A 15,352-nucleotide genomic window follows, 5' to 3' on the forward strand; every position below is an offset into this window, starting at 1 on the left:
TGTCTCCAACTGACTAACTCCCCTCAGCTGCATCCTTCTGTCACTAACTGCCAACCTATTCTAAGCACTCCATGGTACTTGCCTCTGTGGCATTCACAGCTATTGGAGCACATTGTTCTCCTCAGCCCCTGATTCACTGACAGGTTTCAGTCCTCTCAGTGACCTTCAACCTGGTTTAGTCTGTCTTCCAAGATTTTCTCCTGGGATGTGGCTGCTACACACGCTACTGCTTCTTGAAGTCACAGGTGAGAGCTGAGTGGGCGGTAGACACCAGAGGAGGAGGAGCCCTCCTGAAAATGGGCTTGGCAAGCCCTTGCACTAGAGATTCTAGTCTCCCCCAAACATCCCGTGCACCCTGCTCACACAGGTAGTAGCAGAGCAAAGATTCAGGCTTGGGTCCTCCAACTCCAAGCCACCTTGAGCTAAGACCCCTAATTGTGGGAAGGGAATTTCCCTCCCCATGATGTCGCTTTGTTTGATGTCATCAATCAGTGACCTGGAGATTGCTCACCATTGAGACGTGCAGATAAGACAAACCCTCAGAGAAAGGAAGTTGAAACCAACAAGACGGGAAACTGATTCCACAGACACTGCCCTCCCTAGGTGGTACCAGACAAATTAAGGAACTATGATTGGTTTCTGAGATATGACATGGGAAAGCTAGTGGGTGGTGTGGATTTTAAATTAATATTCAATAACTAAGTATTATATTTTACATAAAATATAATACTTAGTTATTGAATATTATATTATTCTTAATTTTATATTTATATAAATTATATATAATTATATATGTAAAATTATAATTATATAATTAATAAAATATTATTATTAATAATAAGCTAACTAAAAAGGTACTAACCCAGCCTGCTCGTGAGAGCAAAAGAGAAAAAGGGAGGAGTTACAGCAAACCATATACAAACATGATGATGCAAACGTGGGCAAAGGGAAAAGCATTCTGGGCAATACAGAAAGGAAGTTTGGGTAATGTAGTTTTAGGGATTCAAGCTATTTCTAACTACACAGTGGAGAGAACTGATTATAAGGTGAGACCGAGGCATTGTTCGCTCACTCTCTCTTCTGGCTGGAGTTTAGAACCTAAAGGGATAGTAAGCTAATCAACTCTTTACCTCTTTCCTACATTTACCTCTCTTTATTATCACTGTCTTGATATAATAAAGCTACTAGCAGCCTCATAATTTAATTTTAACTATTAGGTACTGTTTATCCTCAGAGCTGGAAAAGGTCCAGAAAAAAAAAAAGAGAGGAATAACTGAAATGAGGAAATTCTGTGGGGTTAGAGGGTTCAGGGCTAAGGGAGGCTTTGTTACAAATCATTTAAACATGCACATGTGTGAAAGTACACAGGATGTTCCTTAGTGTCAGAGAAAAAGCAAATCTGGAGCTGGACAGACTGTAAGACTGAATGTGGCAAACTTTCTGTCTCTGTGGGTTGCTGAGGATAGCCGAGAGGTCACTTTCTTGAGCTGCTATTCACAAAAGAAGACTCTGGGAGTCTTCTCACAGTTACCTTGATTTCCCCTTAGAAGATCTGATTTATCACCCAACTAATGTGTTTGGGTATTAACTGTCATCACCAGACACATTTTCTGAGTGCTAACTCTATGCAGAGTGATGTGCAACTTCTGGTGTCGGCATCGCCCCTGCCCTCACCCATCTTACAATCTATTTGGGGCCATATTTACAGTCTAAAATGACTCTACAAGGTCACGTGTGCTGTGTCGACGAGAAGCAGAAACAGTAAGAAAAGCAAAGATCCACATGGGCAATGGCATGGCCCAGCCTGGCTGCTGCTGTTGGCTAAGGGTGCTGCCCAAGGGCTGCCGAGGCAGTGCGATGACAACTTGAATGATGGCCTCGCCAGGGCGGTCCAATAAAAGTGTTGGAAGGGAAGGGTAGTCTCATGACAAGTAAGAAACAGAGCAGGATATGTAGCAAGACTAAGCTGTGGCCTTTCCTTGTTGGAATACACAAATAACTTGTTGAATCATCTAGTTCAATCCCTTCATTTTACAGATAAGGAAATAGGGGCCCAGAGAGGTTTGGCAACATTTTCAAGGTCACCCAGATAATAAGTGGCAAAGCAGAGATTCAAATCTAGGCTGATTCCCTGGTGAGAAGCCAGAGGTTTCAGAGAAGCTTTCCTTGGTGTTCTTTCCACTTCACTCATATTGCTTATCCTCAGAGCTGAGGAAGATACAGAAAAGGAGAGAAGGGAGAGTTTTATAAGAGGGAGAGGCCTTGGGCCAACACATGCCCTGGGAATACAAGCTTTGGTGGGAAATCTATTCATCAGGCTAAGGAAGAGAAGCCCACATGTGAAGTTCTAAGGAAATCAGACCAAAAGAATCAACCAATTTGCCAAATTGGATCTAGGAAGCACAAGACATTCAGTGGAGCCAAAAGGAATCATATAGAGTAGTGCTTCCCACTCTAAAGACCTCAGATAAATGGAAGGGCTAAGAAGTTATTTCAAGGGATCCATTAATCCATTTGTGAATTCATGGATAAGGAATCATGCAATTTGTAGACTGAATAAAGAATATGTCTCACATGTAGATGTGTAAGATGGACAAGGACCATCGATACGGCAGCAGAAATATGGGCAAAGGATTTCCAGTGCTTTACTTTTCTCCTATATAATTTTAGGTATTTTCTGGAAGGTTATTGGAGCTTTAGGACCACATACATCAATGTTTTTATTGGTCAGAGTGGAAGGGACAATAAAGGAAGACACTGGATGGGGTTGAAAAGACAATAAAAGGGGTACAAGTGTTTATCCTAAACTTCAGAGAGATTCAGTAGAGAACATTGACCATGATCATGGGGGCCTCCTACCTATACCCCATACCTTGAGGTAGGAAACAGGTTAAAGGGATTAGCTCACCCTAAACCTATCAGGAGGGTTAGAGACTTTCAACTGAGCAAACCTGGTGTTTTACAGAATTGCCTAGGGAGCAAGCCTTTTTCTGGGTGAGCAAGGTGGAAACCACTGAATGTATGAATGAATGAATAGATAAAAAAGAATTGCTAAATGCAAGGGATACAAATACAAAGGGTAAGGCAGCTTCTTTCCTCAAGGACCTTTAAAAGCTAGAAGGCAACACATTAAAAAGAATGGTTGCCATGCTTTGGCCTGGATATATTCTGCAAGAAACCAAGATGGGGAAAGGGAGAAGCCAAGGCAAAAACTGGGGGACGTTTGTGATGGCAACAGTGGTTTGGGGGGAAGATAAAGGCAGTGCATTGTATAGGGTCTGGGGTCACCTAGATATTGTATGGTCTCTTTTAAACCTTATCTATTGTCTTAGAATCTATACTATCTGGTTCCAAGGTAAAAGAACAGAAAGGCTAGACAATCGGGGTGAAGCGGCTTGCTCATGGACATATAGCTTGGAAGTGTTTGAGGCCAAATTTGAATCTAGGACCCCCTCTCCCCAGACCTGGCTCTCTATTCATTCACTGAGCCACCTGGCTACCCTGATACGCTGTAGTCTCACCATTTAGTAGAATACTACTTCACCATGACCTCTCCCATAGTGGAAATTGGAATGTCCACCAGAAAAATGAGCATGTAGTACAATAAGAAACTTATTTCTGGGGGCAGCTGGGTAGCTCAATGGATTGAGAGCCAGGCCAAAAGACAGGAGGTCCTACGTTCAAATCTGGCCTCAGACACTTCCTAGCTGTGTGACCCTGGGCAAGTCACTTGACCTCCATTGCCCATCCTTTACCACTCTTCTGCCTTGGAGCCAATACACAGTATTGACTCCAAGATGGAAGGTAAGGGTTTAAAGAAAAAAAATTTTAAAAAGAAACGTATTTTTCATCCTGTTAGATATCAGTCTGGGTACTTCGCTATATCATTCCCCTCTGCCTCTCTGATTGGAGGATAGGACCATTTAAGGAGTAAGCTTAGCTCAAACCTCTCACTTTTCAGCTGTCTACGTTATTTTAGAACTTCCCTGAAGGTCTTCTCCACCATGTCGCCACGTTGGGTACCATATTTCCTCTTCCTCTCCACGTTGCAGGGTCCTTTTTTGTCTTCTCCCATTAGACTGTAAGGTCTTTGAAGGTAGGGAATCTTTCTCTATTCCTTGTATTTATATCCCCAGTGCTTAGTACAAAAGCTGGCACACAGACATTTAATAAAGGCTTAGTGACTGAAATTTGAGATGAATATGTATTGCTTAGCCAGAAAGAAGTGGCCTGGGCATTCGAACCCTAAAGGATTGCTTATGCTGCATAGAGGTGGCAGAGGAGAACCAGCCACCCACTTGGGAGCTTGAGCCCAAGAACTAGCAGAGGTGAAAGCAAGATAGAACATCAGCACACTGTTGTGGACTGTGGGGACCATGCTGTAGAACTCCAGAAGGCCAGTGTGCAAACTCAGACAGGAGGAGCTTTCAGGCAAAGGCAGACTCCCCTGAGTTTGAAATCCTTCCTTACCTTGAAACGGGAGCCAAGTGGGTGAGTCTGCAAAGTCTATGTCCAGGAGCTCAGTAGTCTTGGCATATTCCTGGACTTCCAAAGGGCAGGGTGTATTCCACAGGGCAAAGAGAGCAATCCTCAGCTGCCAAGGGCAGGGAGCCAAGTCAGAGCAGCCTGATATCAGCCTGTTCTGCTGGGAGAAAATACACTGGATAGAGAGGAGGGAGCAGGGCGGCACTGGGCAAAAATGTACTCTTACATTGAACTTGAGTAGTGGTGTCATTCCAGAACTGGGTGGGATATCTATTACATTCAAATTCCTATTTTCTCAAGTCATCATTGAATTCATAGTAGCTTTGCATTGTTACATATTTTCTTCATCAATAAATGCCAAAAGTTTAACTACGATGACCACAGAAACATTTTTCTTACAATGAAAAAGAGACATGTTGAAAGAAATTAAAGATGCCTGTAGAACATGAAGATGGCAGAAAAAGATGCTTGGTTTGCTCAAAGACTGCTGGGAGCTATTTGCCTTTCAGGCCTTCTTCACTCATACAGAGCTAATGAGTACCAGCTGCTACAGATAGCTAAGGTCATTGGGAAGAGTTTCATGGAGGACTTGGGCCGTAAGTTGGGCATGGAGGGTAAGGCAGGTCTAAGGGGAATGGAGAGAAGGAGGAAGGGCATTTCAGGCACGAGAACTTTCTGCAAAGATACAGAGATGGGGTGACCATGACATATTCAGGAGGACAATGTATAAACCAGTCCCAAGATCTTGAGAGTTTACAAGATATAACAAAGGAGGGATCAAGTAAAGGATGTCATTCTATACGCAATAAAGAGCAATTGTCAATTTTTTAAGCAAGAGGATGATAGGTATAAAGTTATATTTAATAACAGTGAAGTTTTGAGGTCCTAGACTAATGAGGTGCCAGTGGGGAAAAAAAAGGAACAAAGGTGAACATCAGGTTTTCTGTGACTGAGGCACCTTGCATAACTCTCAAGAGATGGCAGAAATAATAAAGAGAAGTCTAGGGTCCTGACCCAGTAGAAATACCATTCCTTATTCTAGGCTATCTTACATCTCCTGCAAAGTTGCTCTTACCTTTATTATAAATATAAATATTAATGAATTGTATTTTAATTAATATTATAGTAATATTAATTATTATATATAATACATATAAATAGTATATAATATATAAATAGAATAATAGTAATATAAAATAGTAATAATATTAATAGTAAAGGACTAGGGCAGCTAGGTAGCTCAATGGATAGAGAACGAGGCCAGGAGGTCCTAGGTTTGAATCTGACCTGTTATGTTCAGATACTTCCTAGCTGTGTGATCCTGGGCAAGTCACTTAATCCCAGTTGCCTGGCTCTGGCTGCTCTTCTGCCTTGGAACCAGTAGTATCAATTGTAAGACAGAAGATAAAGGTTATTGGGGGGGAGGAGTGGAATAGTGAAGAACTCTACTGAAAACCAGTAGGGTCCTTTTTTTGTTTTTAACTTTTTAAACGTTTATTAATATTCATTTTTAACCTGGTTACATGATTCATGCTCCTACTTTCCCCTTCACCCCCCCCCCCCCCGCTATCCCCCCACCCATAGCTGACGCACATTTCCACTGGTTGAAAACCAATAGGGTCCTTTTAAATCCAAAGAAACTGGCCAAGTCAAGGCACAACACAAGACCACTGGATTGGGCAGGATGTTCTGAGCCACATTAATTTAAGAGCCAACAAAGCCCCTTAGAGAACAGTTAGAACAACTACCACCATAGGTATTCCTGAGATGTCATAATGGGAGCCCTGACTTTTAGCCTAGTCCCTTACCCTACGGTACCTACAACTCCACCACTTCCCTGCTGACCCTTGACCTGACTTCACATGCTTGCCTGATGGCGCTATCAATTTGCCAGTAGTATTAAACCCTTGTGACCCAGACCTGTAACCACGAGATTATGTAAACTCCAGCTTGGTAGCGCTATCTGGCTAGATGACCCAAGTTGAACAATGAGGAATATTACGAAAGCAGACTCAATAAGACTTGGGGAAGGAGTGGATGTTCAAGGAGTGGGAGAAGGAGAGGGAGGTGTTAAGTATGACTTGAAGGTTTAAAATCTGAGTGGCCAGGATGATGAGTGATGGTATTGTTGTCAGAAAAAAAGAGCAGGACGTGGATTAAAGAATTATGAGTAGCAACTGAGGGCTCAGCTGAAGTTAAATAGCATGAAGTTATAGTTGATCCAGTCAGCACGCTTTTGTGGCTTCCTCCAACAGCCCTCAGACTCCCAGGAGCAGAGAAAGTCTATTATAGGAGTCACGACATCTCTCCTAAATGTCCCCGTCTCTTCTCTGACACTGCCACCTTTCTAAGGCAGACCCTTATAACCCCATGCCTGAACTAGTACAGAAGCCTGCTGGTGGGTCTCCCTGCTTCAGGTCTGTCATTCTCCACTCAGCTGTCAAAATTATGTTCCTCTAGCACTGGTCTGACCATGCTAATCCCCCACTTACTATTCAATGAACTCCAGTGACTCCCAGTAACTCCAAGATTAAATATTTTAAAATTCTCCATTGAGTACTATTATACCATAAGAAATGACCAACAGGATGAGTTCAGAAAACCCTGGTGAAGTGAGCAGAATGAGAACAATAACAGAAATATTATATAATGATCAATTATGAAGAACTAAACCATTATCAGCCAAGTAAGTTTCCAAGATAGCCATAAGGGACTCACTATGAAAAATGTTTTCCACAGCCAAAGAAGTAACTGTTAGAGTCTGACTGCAGATCAAAGCATGCCATCTTCTATTTTATCTACTTCATTAATTTTTTATGTATGTGTGATATGTCTTCTACTATGACATGAGAAATATGAAAATATATATTGCATGAAAGTACTGGTATAACCACTGGGGGAGAAGAGGGAGAGAGGGAAAACATCTGAATCCTAAAATGTCAGAAAACAATTGTCAAAAAATGTTTCTATATGTAATGGAAAAAATAAACAAATAAATAAAAATTTTAAAGTCTATTTGGGATAAGAAAAAAACAACAATTCTTACCTTGTATCTTAGCAATTCTAAGGTGGAGGAGTTGCAAGGGCTAGGCAATTGGAGTTAAGTGACTTGCCTAGGGTCACATAGCTAGGAAGTATCTAAGACCAAATTTGAACCCAGGGCCCTGACACCAGACCTAGTGTTCTTTCTACTGGGCTACTCCATTTGGTTTTGAAATCCTTTTACATCTTTGTCCTTTTATAAACCTTTCCAGTCTTCTTATGCTTTGCTGCCCTCCACATTCTCTGATTCAATGACAGCACCCTCTTTTCTGTTCCTTGAATAGGACCTTCCATCTACAGGTTGTACATTTTAACTGTCTGTCCCTGATGCTTGAAATGTTCTTTCTCCTTATTTCTACCCTCTGATTTCCCTGACTTAAGACTCAGCTCAGATGCCATCTTCTGCAAGAGATCTTTCTAGTCCCCCTTCCCTTTGAGATTTCTTACAATTTATATTGTATGTAGTATATTCTTGTTTTGTGGGTAGCTACCTGGCACAGTGGATAGATTGCTGGGCTTGGAGTCAGGATCTTCCCGAGTTCAAATCTGGTCTCAGATACTTCCTAGCTGTGTGACCCTGGGCAAGTCACTTAACTTGGTTTAACTCAGTTTCCTCATCTATAAAATGAGCTAGAGAAGGGAATGGCAAAGCACTCCAATATCCCTGCTGTAAGTGTTAAAATTAATGGTTTAGCTAAATATATGAAAATTATAAACCCTTTATTTATAAAAGAGGTAGAAAGAATGAAAGCAGAGAATACAAAAGGGTAGAGAAGATATTAACTTATCTAGCTAAATATTGTTCCAGTGCTTGGCTCAGCTAGGACTTGTTAACCTTCAACTGGAATTAAACTCTCTCCAGAAGACAGGAAGGGAAAGCCAGCTATCCACTCATCTAAGTTCCCTCCAAGAGGCAGGTAAAGACAATGACTTGAGCTCAAGGTGACTCCTGAGGCCAACTTTCTTCTTGAAGCCAACTTCCTTCTTGGAGTTGACTCTCTTCTTGGAGTCCCCTCCCGTAGCCTCAGAAATTCAGGGCTTTGTATAATGGCTTCTTGTTTTCTTCCCTTTTCACAGGAGCCAATCGCAGCTTCCAAACTGTTCAGCACTGCTCAAGGGGCAGTGTTTGTGGAAAACAGTTCGCACCTTCTGGAGGGGCGAATACCCATTAAAAGAGTTCACAGTTTCTGAGAGTGTGAACTATTAAAAGAACTCACAAGTTTCTGACTGTTTGAGTTAGAAAAAAAGGGTGGAGCTCTCCAAGTATCTTGCTGGCTTCTCACCTAGCACTAAGTAGGGTGTGAATTCACTAAGTGGTTTGGAACTGCTCCACCTTGTTCAAGCTTGTGTTGATTCAATTGAAACATAGACAAAGGAGCTTATCCTGTCTTCACAATCTAATGAAGTACGTAAATTAGTGTTAACTCAGGATTGACAATAGAGTAAAGAATTCTCTTTCACAATCCCCCCTGTGATCCTTTGGGAGACTAGTCTCCCCAATGGATCATTTAGATAAGGGGAAATGAAAGAGATAGAGAGTGTGAGAGAGAGCAAACCAATATTTGCTAGGCCCATTGACAATAAGCCAATTAGGGGGCAATCCCCTGTGGCATACAATTTTGCATTCAAAATACTTGTGTTCAACCCCCCCAAAGTTCAATTAGTTATACTCCAGTATTTATGCTGAATCTTCTGATGCCTTGGAGGTTTCTTCAGGCATTTTCATGGCACCTTCTTTAAACAATTCATCTTCTAGATTCAAAGAGGTATCAGAGCTCTCTTTCCTGAGATTTTTCTTTCTCAAAATATATTTTTTTAATTTTATGGCAATTATACAGTGCCTATAGCAATTATACACTGACAAGGAATCCCCAAATGGAGTCAAGAATAGTGAGACACAATTGAAAAATGACTAAACAACAGTAGATAGTTGTGTAAACATTGTCTCTCCCATTAAAATGAGAATTCCTTAAAGAAAAGGATTTGTTTTTGCTTTTGTATCCTCAGTGTTTAGCATGGTATCTGACATAGAAGTGCTTAATAAATGTTTGTTAATTGATGGACCTACAACTGGTAGTTGGATGTTAGTGTGATAGACTAAAGGGGCCATCCATGAAGTCTAGAAAACACAGGAAATCAAAAGGACTAACCCTCAACTCCTCTGTTTATGTTAATGGCACTCTTAGTCAGATTCAATACCTCAGTTATCCAGGATTCTTTCAGCTACAATCATGGGGAGACATTGCCATTAAGTGGGTCAGAAAAGCATGCTGCACATAGCACTATGAGTGCTATTTCTATTATAGTTCCACAGAACCCTCCATTTGTGGCTTGCTTAGTAGATTACTGACTTGGTTGTTCCATACTTGGCACTTATCCCTGAAGTTCTACACTGCTATGGATAGGTCTCCTGCTGATTGGTTATGGCTCAGATCTGGCAGGCAGTTCTAGTCCAACCTTTCCTTGTGTGTCTCTACACTGGGTACCTCCATTTTCCATCACAACATGAACCCTTGACCCAAAGACAGAACTTCTAGAGCCTGAGTAGCTGGTAAGATGCATGTAGCAATGCTAGGCTAGACTAAAATGGCTATGATAATTCCCAACTCTCCCTCATCCTTCACCACCAAATCAGTTATTAAGTCCTAGTGACTTTTTGGTAATCTCTAAAATATCTTTGGCATCTAGCTTCTTTTCCTCTGTTATTTCTATCATATCTATATCTTTTTTTTTTTTAATTTTAAACCCTTAACTTCTGTGTATTGACTTATAGGTGGAAGATTGGTAAGGGTAGGCAATGGGGGTCAAGTGACTTGCCCAGGGTCACACAGCTGGAAAGTGTCTGAGGCCGGATTTGAACCTAGGACCTCCTGTCTCTAGGCCTGGCTCTCAATCCACTGAGCTACCCAGCTGCCCCCATATCTATATATCTATATCTTTTGCATCCAATTCTTCCTTTTACCATAACTATAATTACTGGACATTTCAAAATGGGTTTTCTGTACTCATTTTGAACTCAATTTGTCTAACATATAATTCATCTTCCTTCCTTCCCTTATTCCCTTCCTTCCCTCCCTCCTTTTTCTTTCTTTCTTTCTCTTTCTTTCTTTCTTTCTTTCTTTCTTTCTTTCTTTCTTTCTTTCTTTCTTTCTTTCTTTCTTCTCTTGTTCCAAGTCATCTTTAGGCCTGTTCTCTATCTACCAAGCTATCTTGCTGCTCAATTCATTATCCTTTTTTTTTTGCCAAACTTAACTCTCTTTAGAGCTTGCCTATATCTATAGCTGGAATTACCATCCATCTCAGAATCTAAGTGTCATCTTTGACTCTTCTCCTTCAGTCCACATATCCAACCATTTGCTAAGATTTGCCAATGCTACATCACCAGTGTTTCCCATCAGTTCTGCTCTCTCCACTGACAAAGCCAAAACTAGGGTTAAAAACTATACCTCTTTTGTCTCCATTTAATCTTTTGTGGCAACTTGGTGACCTAGTGGATAGAATGCTAGGTCTGGAGTCAGGAAGATCCAACTTCAGATCTGGCCTTAGATACCAGCAGTTTGAACCTGCGTAAGTTACTTAACCTTTGCTTGCCTCAGTTTCCTCAAGTTTAAAATAAAGATAAAAATAACACCTATTTCTCAGGATTGTTGTGAAGATCAGATGAAATATTTGTAAAAAATGCATAACACAGTGCCTGGCACAAAATAGGTGCTATATAAATGCTTATTCCCTTCCCTCTTCTATTGTAAAAGTTTAAAAAAGCAGAGTCCTGACTATTTTACTTCTCTGCTCAAGAAATTCAGTGGCTCTCTATTATCTTTAGCAACAAAAATGAACTCTTCTGTTTAGCATCTATAGTTCTTCAGAGCCTGATCCCAACCTACATATCCTAAATTATTATATATTACTCCCTTTTCGATACTCTATAGCAGGGGTTGGCAACATATGGCTCTCAAGCCATATCTGGCTCTTTTGAGGGCCAGATATGGCTCTTTCTGCAGGAGCCATAAAGTCAATTTTTTTTCAGGTGCTGTTACAGGAGCGCTCACTGTGAGCACTGTACGGCTCTCACGAAATTACATTTTAAAAAATGTGGCGTTTATGGCTCTCACGGCCAAAAAGGTTGCCAACCACTGCTCTATAGTCTAGCCAAACTGCCTTCTCCTTGCTATTGTTGGCACGTGACATTCAAGTTCCCATTTCTATCCCTTTGCACAGACTGGCAGTGATGCACCCCCTCCTCACTGATGCCTCTTAGTTTCTTTCAAAGTTCAACTTAAATGCCACTTTCCACATGATGCTTTTTCTGATTTCCCTCAGCTGCTAATGCATCTCCCTCAGGGCAGCTAGAAAATACAGTAAATAGAGTACTAGACTTTAAATTAAGGCAGACCTGAGTTCAAATCCAACCTCAGCCAAAATTTCTCCTGGGAAAGTCACTTAAATGATAAAGAAAGCTGAAGAAAAACCAAATTAAGTTCCAAACAGTCTAATATCGAACCAAAATGTGACCAGAAACCAAAAAAGGAGATAGATCATGGATTAAAGCAGGGAAGCCAGGATAAGCTCTAATAAATGGGCTGGAAGTTTTTGAGTACTAGAGTGAAAGTCCATAACAGGAATTGAATTCAAGCCCTGGTAAATGGAACTGTGGCCAACTAACCCTCTGAATAAAAATGTTTGAGCCAGCCCAAATTCTGGTGATTGGGACTTGAAATCAGGTTCTGGTTCTGGCCAAAAAGGGGGCAGAGCTGGTCCCTGGAGCTCATTGCTAGACTCAGAATGCCCAGAAACAGAATTCAATGGTATACTGGAGCCATAGCATGAGACAATGATGACTTATTACCTTATATCTAAAATAGGAGGCATTATAGCAAGTTGTCTAAGATCAGAATCCTTTGCAAAATTTAATAGTAGCTTGCCAAAGCTACAACAGAGAATGAAACCAATTCCTGATGGAAGGTTGTATGAGGAGGAGAAGATAACATCCCACAGTGGACTACCCAAAGTCTGAGACAGAAGCCAGGGATGGTGGCAAATGGTGAGGCCTAGTACCATTGACCTTATCCAGAATGACAGTGGCAGCAATTTCCAGACTGACAGAAGAAACAGGACCAAAGAGGGCCTACTCAGTGCATCTAAGAGTGCCAGAGAATTCAGAGACTAGCTGGCATACATCCCCCATGTAAGGACTAGAGCTGGAAATATGAGTAAATAAAAGAAAACACTCAACACATTAAAGAAATACTGTGAGAGAAAATCAAGAGGTAAACCCAAATGAACATAGCAGCTCTACAAAAACTGTAAGCAAAACCTCAGAGAAAAAAATATGACTTGGCAATAAGAGCTATAGGAGTGTCTGGAAGAAATAAAGTAATAAAGGAGAAATTACAAATGAAATAAGAGCTCTGGAGCAGGGACTGAAAGGAGAAGAAAGGAAAAATATTATTTAATGAGAGAATGTCATAAAAAAAAAGAATGGAGTGATCAGATCTCAAAGACCTCAGAAAGTAATAAGAAATATTAGAACAAAATCAGAAGACTGAATAAAATAAAATAAAATAAAATTCAAGATATCTACTATAAAAAAAAAAAACAAAAAACAACCTGGAAAACAGGTCAAAGGAAAAAACTTAAGAAGCACTAAAGTTCCTGAAAGCCATTACTAACCAAGAAACATTAATATTCTATTTGAAAAAATCTTAAAAAGTCAACTGCTTATAAAAACAAAAGATAAATAAATACTGGGAAGTAATTCTGAGCCACACTGACATTTATTGTAGAAAGTTGTAAATTTTAAAATATCAGGGTCCAAGCTGATCCCAGTTCTGCAAAAGACCTAGTGTTCATCTGTGAACTAGTATATAGAGTCAAGTTACACAGATCTCTTACCCCTTAAAAGGAAAATGGTCTTTATCTCTTCTCAAAAGAGGTGACCAGAGTTCTCTTCTATGGTGTGATGATCAATTCCATGTATGGTAAAAGCCAAGGTCATCCTTATAGCTTCAAAGCCAATGGTGATATAACACTATCTGAACAACTTCCAGTATGCTAGACACATGTACACAGCTCCCCTTGGCAAAGATATCTTGCCAGGGCATTTCAGAGTATTTTCTTTGTGATTTTAACTCACAATAAGATTATGAATTACTGATTCTCATACACAGATATTCCATTAACTAATAATAGAGGTTATTCCTTATCATTAATTCAACTAATACAACTTATTATAATATGGGTCATCTGAGAGGATTACATGCAACAGTTCTAAACACACAAATTATTACTAAAATAATGACTATATCCTAATTATAATGGCTTAACTAAGTTATCTTTTACATACCTAAATCTATTAGATACAGAGAGCAAAGTGAAAATAGAAATAGAAATACAATTCTTCACCTCCTGAAAGAAACTCCAAACCTGAAACATTTAGGAATGTCATAATCAAATCAAGTAATTTCCAATTTGAGGGAAAACTACTGCAGAGAGAAAGAATATTCAATTATCAAAGGACTATACTCAAGATGACACAAGACTGTATCACAAATACTATTAAGAGAAAATCTTACCATATATTTCAAAACACAAAAAATAAAGGCTTACAATGAAGAATAACTTAATCCTGAAAAATGGAGTATAATCTACAAGGGAAAAAATAGATCCTTAATGATATAAAGATTTGCAAATGTTCTTGATGGGAAGACTAGCACAGGAATTAAGAGAAATCTAGAAAGTTAAGTATATTTGAACAACTGAGGCTGAATGTTGGTGAAGAGCTTATATCTAAATAAGAGAAAAAGATAAAAGTGCTGCTTCAGAATTCTAATGCTTCCAAGGGTCACAGAGAGTGGTAAGTAAACAAACAAGACCTAGGTATGCTTTGTTCTATTTTGTTTAAGAAAGGAAAGAAAAAGGAAGGAAAAGGAATACACTAAGGAAGAGATGAAGAAAGAAGAGAATATAATTAGAGGGCATGGGGAAAAAAATATACAAGCACAGAAGGAAGAGTAGCTTGAAGAATCACATGAGCAAGAAATGGCCAAAGAAAATTCTTTTCAAAATAACTATAGGATGTAAAGAATATATGAGAATCAAGTTACGAAGACACATATAGGAATTATATAAATACAATGACAAAGCACTTCCCAGAGATACAGACAAATAACTGAAAAAATGTTAATTTTCATGATTGGATTCTGCCAGTATAATAAAAAGAATATTATCTACATTAATTCACAAATTCAGTATCATGCCAATCAAAGTGCTAAAGCATTACTATATAAAACTAAGAAAAATTATGAAATTCATCTCTAGGGCCCAAAGGTCAAGAACCTAAAAGGAAATAATGAAAAAAAAAAGTGAGAAGAAAGGGTTCCTAATAGGACCAGATTCTAAATTATACTTCAAAGCAGTAATGTTAAGAGTAATGTAACACTGTTTAAAAAAAAATAGCAAAGTTGATCAGTGGAACAGATCTGGTATGTAAAACACAGATGTAATTTAATATAGTGACATCATGTTAGATAATCTCAAGAACTCTTACTACTGGAATAAGGTTTAGCTATTCAACAAAACCTACTAGGGAAAACTAGAAGAAATCTTGCAGAAATTAGGTTTAAATCAACATCTCAATCAATATGCCATAATAAACTCAAAAAGGATATGTGACTTTGATATGAAAGGCCATATCATAAGAGGATGAGATGAACAAAGGAGACTTTACAATTTTGAATAGGGAAGGAGTTCTCCGTCAAACAAGAAATGGAATGGATTAAAGACAAAATAAACAAATTAGTGTAATTTTAATTATTTAAAATAAGTT

General features: G+C 39.4%; 1 pseudogene; it reads right to left on the reverse strand.

The window, feature by feature from the left end:
* Nucleotides 1-1,709: 1,709 nt before the first annotated feature.
* The window catches only part of LOC123255174, a 65,987-nt pseudogene continuing 52,344 nt past the window's right edge, over nucleotides 1,710-15,352 (reverse strand).

Source organism: Gracilinanus agilis, chromosome 1 (assembly GCF_016433145.1).
Source record: "Gracilinanus agilis isolate LMUSP501 chromosome 1, AgileGrace, whole genome shotgun sequence".
Lineage (NCBI taxonomy): Eukaryota > Metazoa > Chordata > Mammalia > Didelphimorphia > Didelphidae > Gracilinanus > Gracilinanus agilis.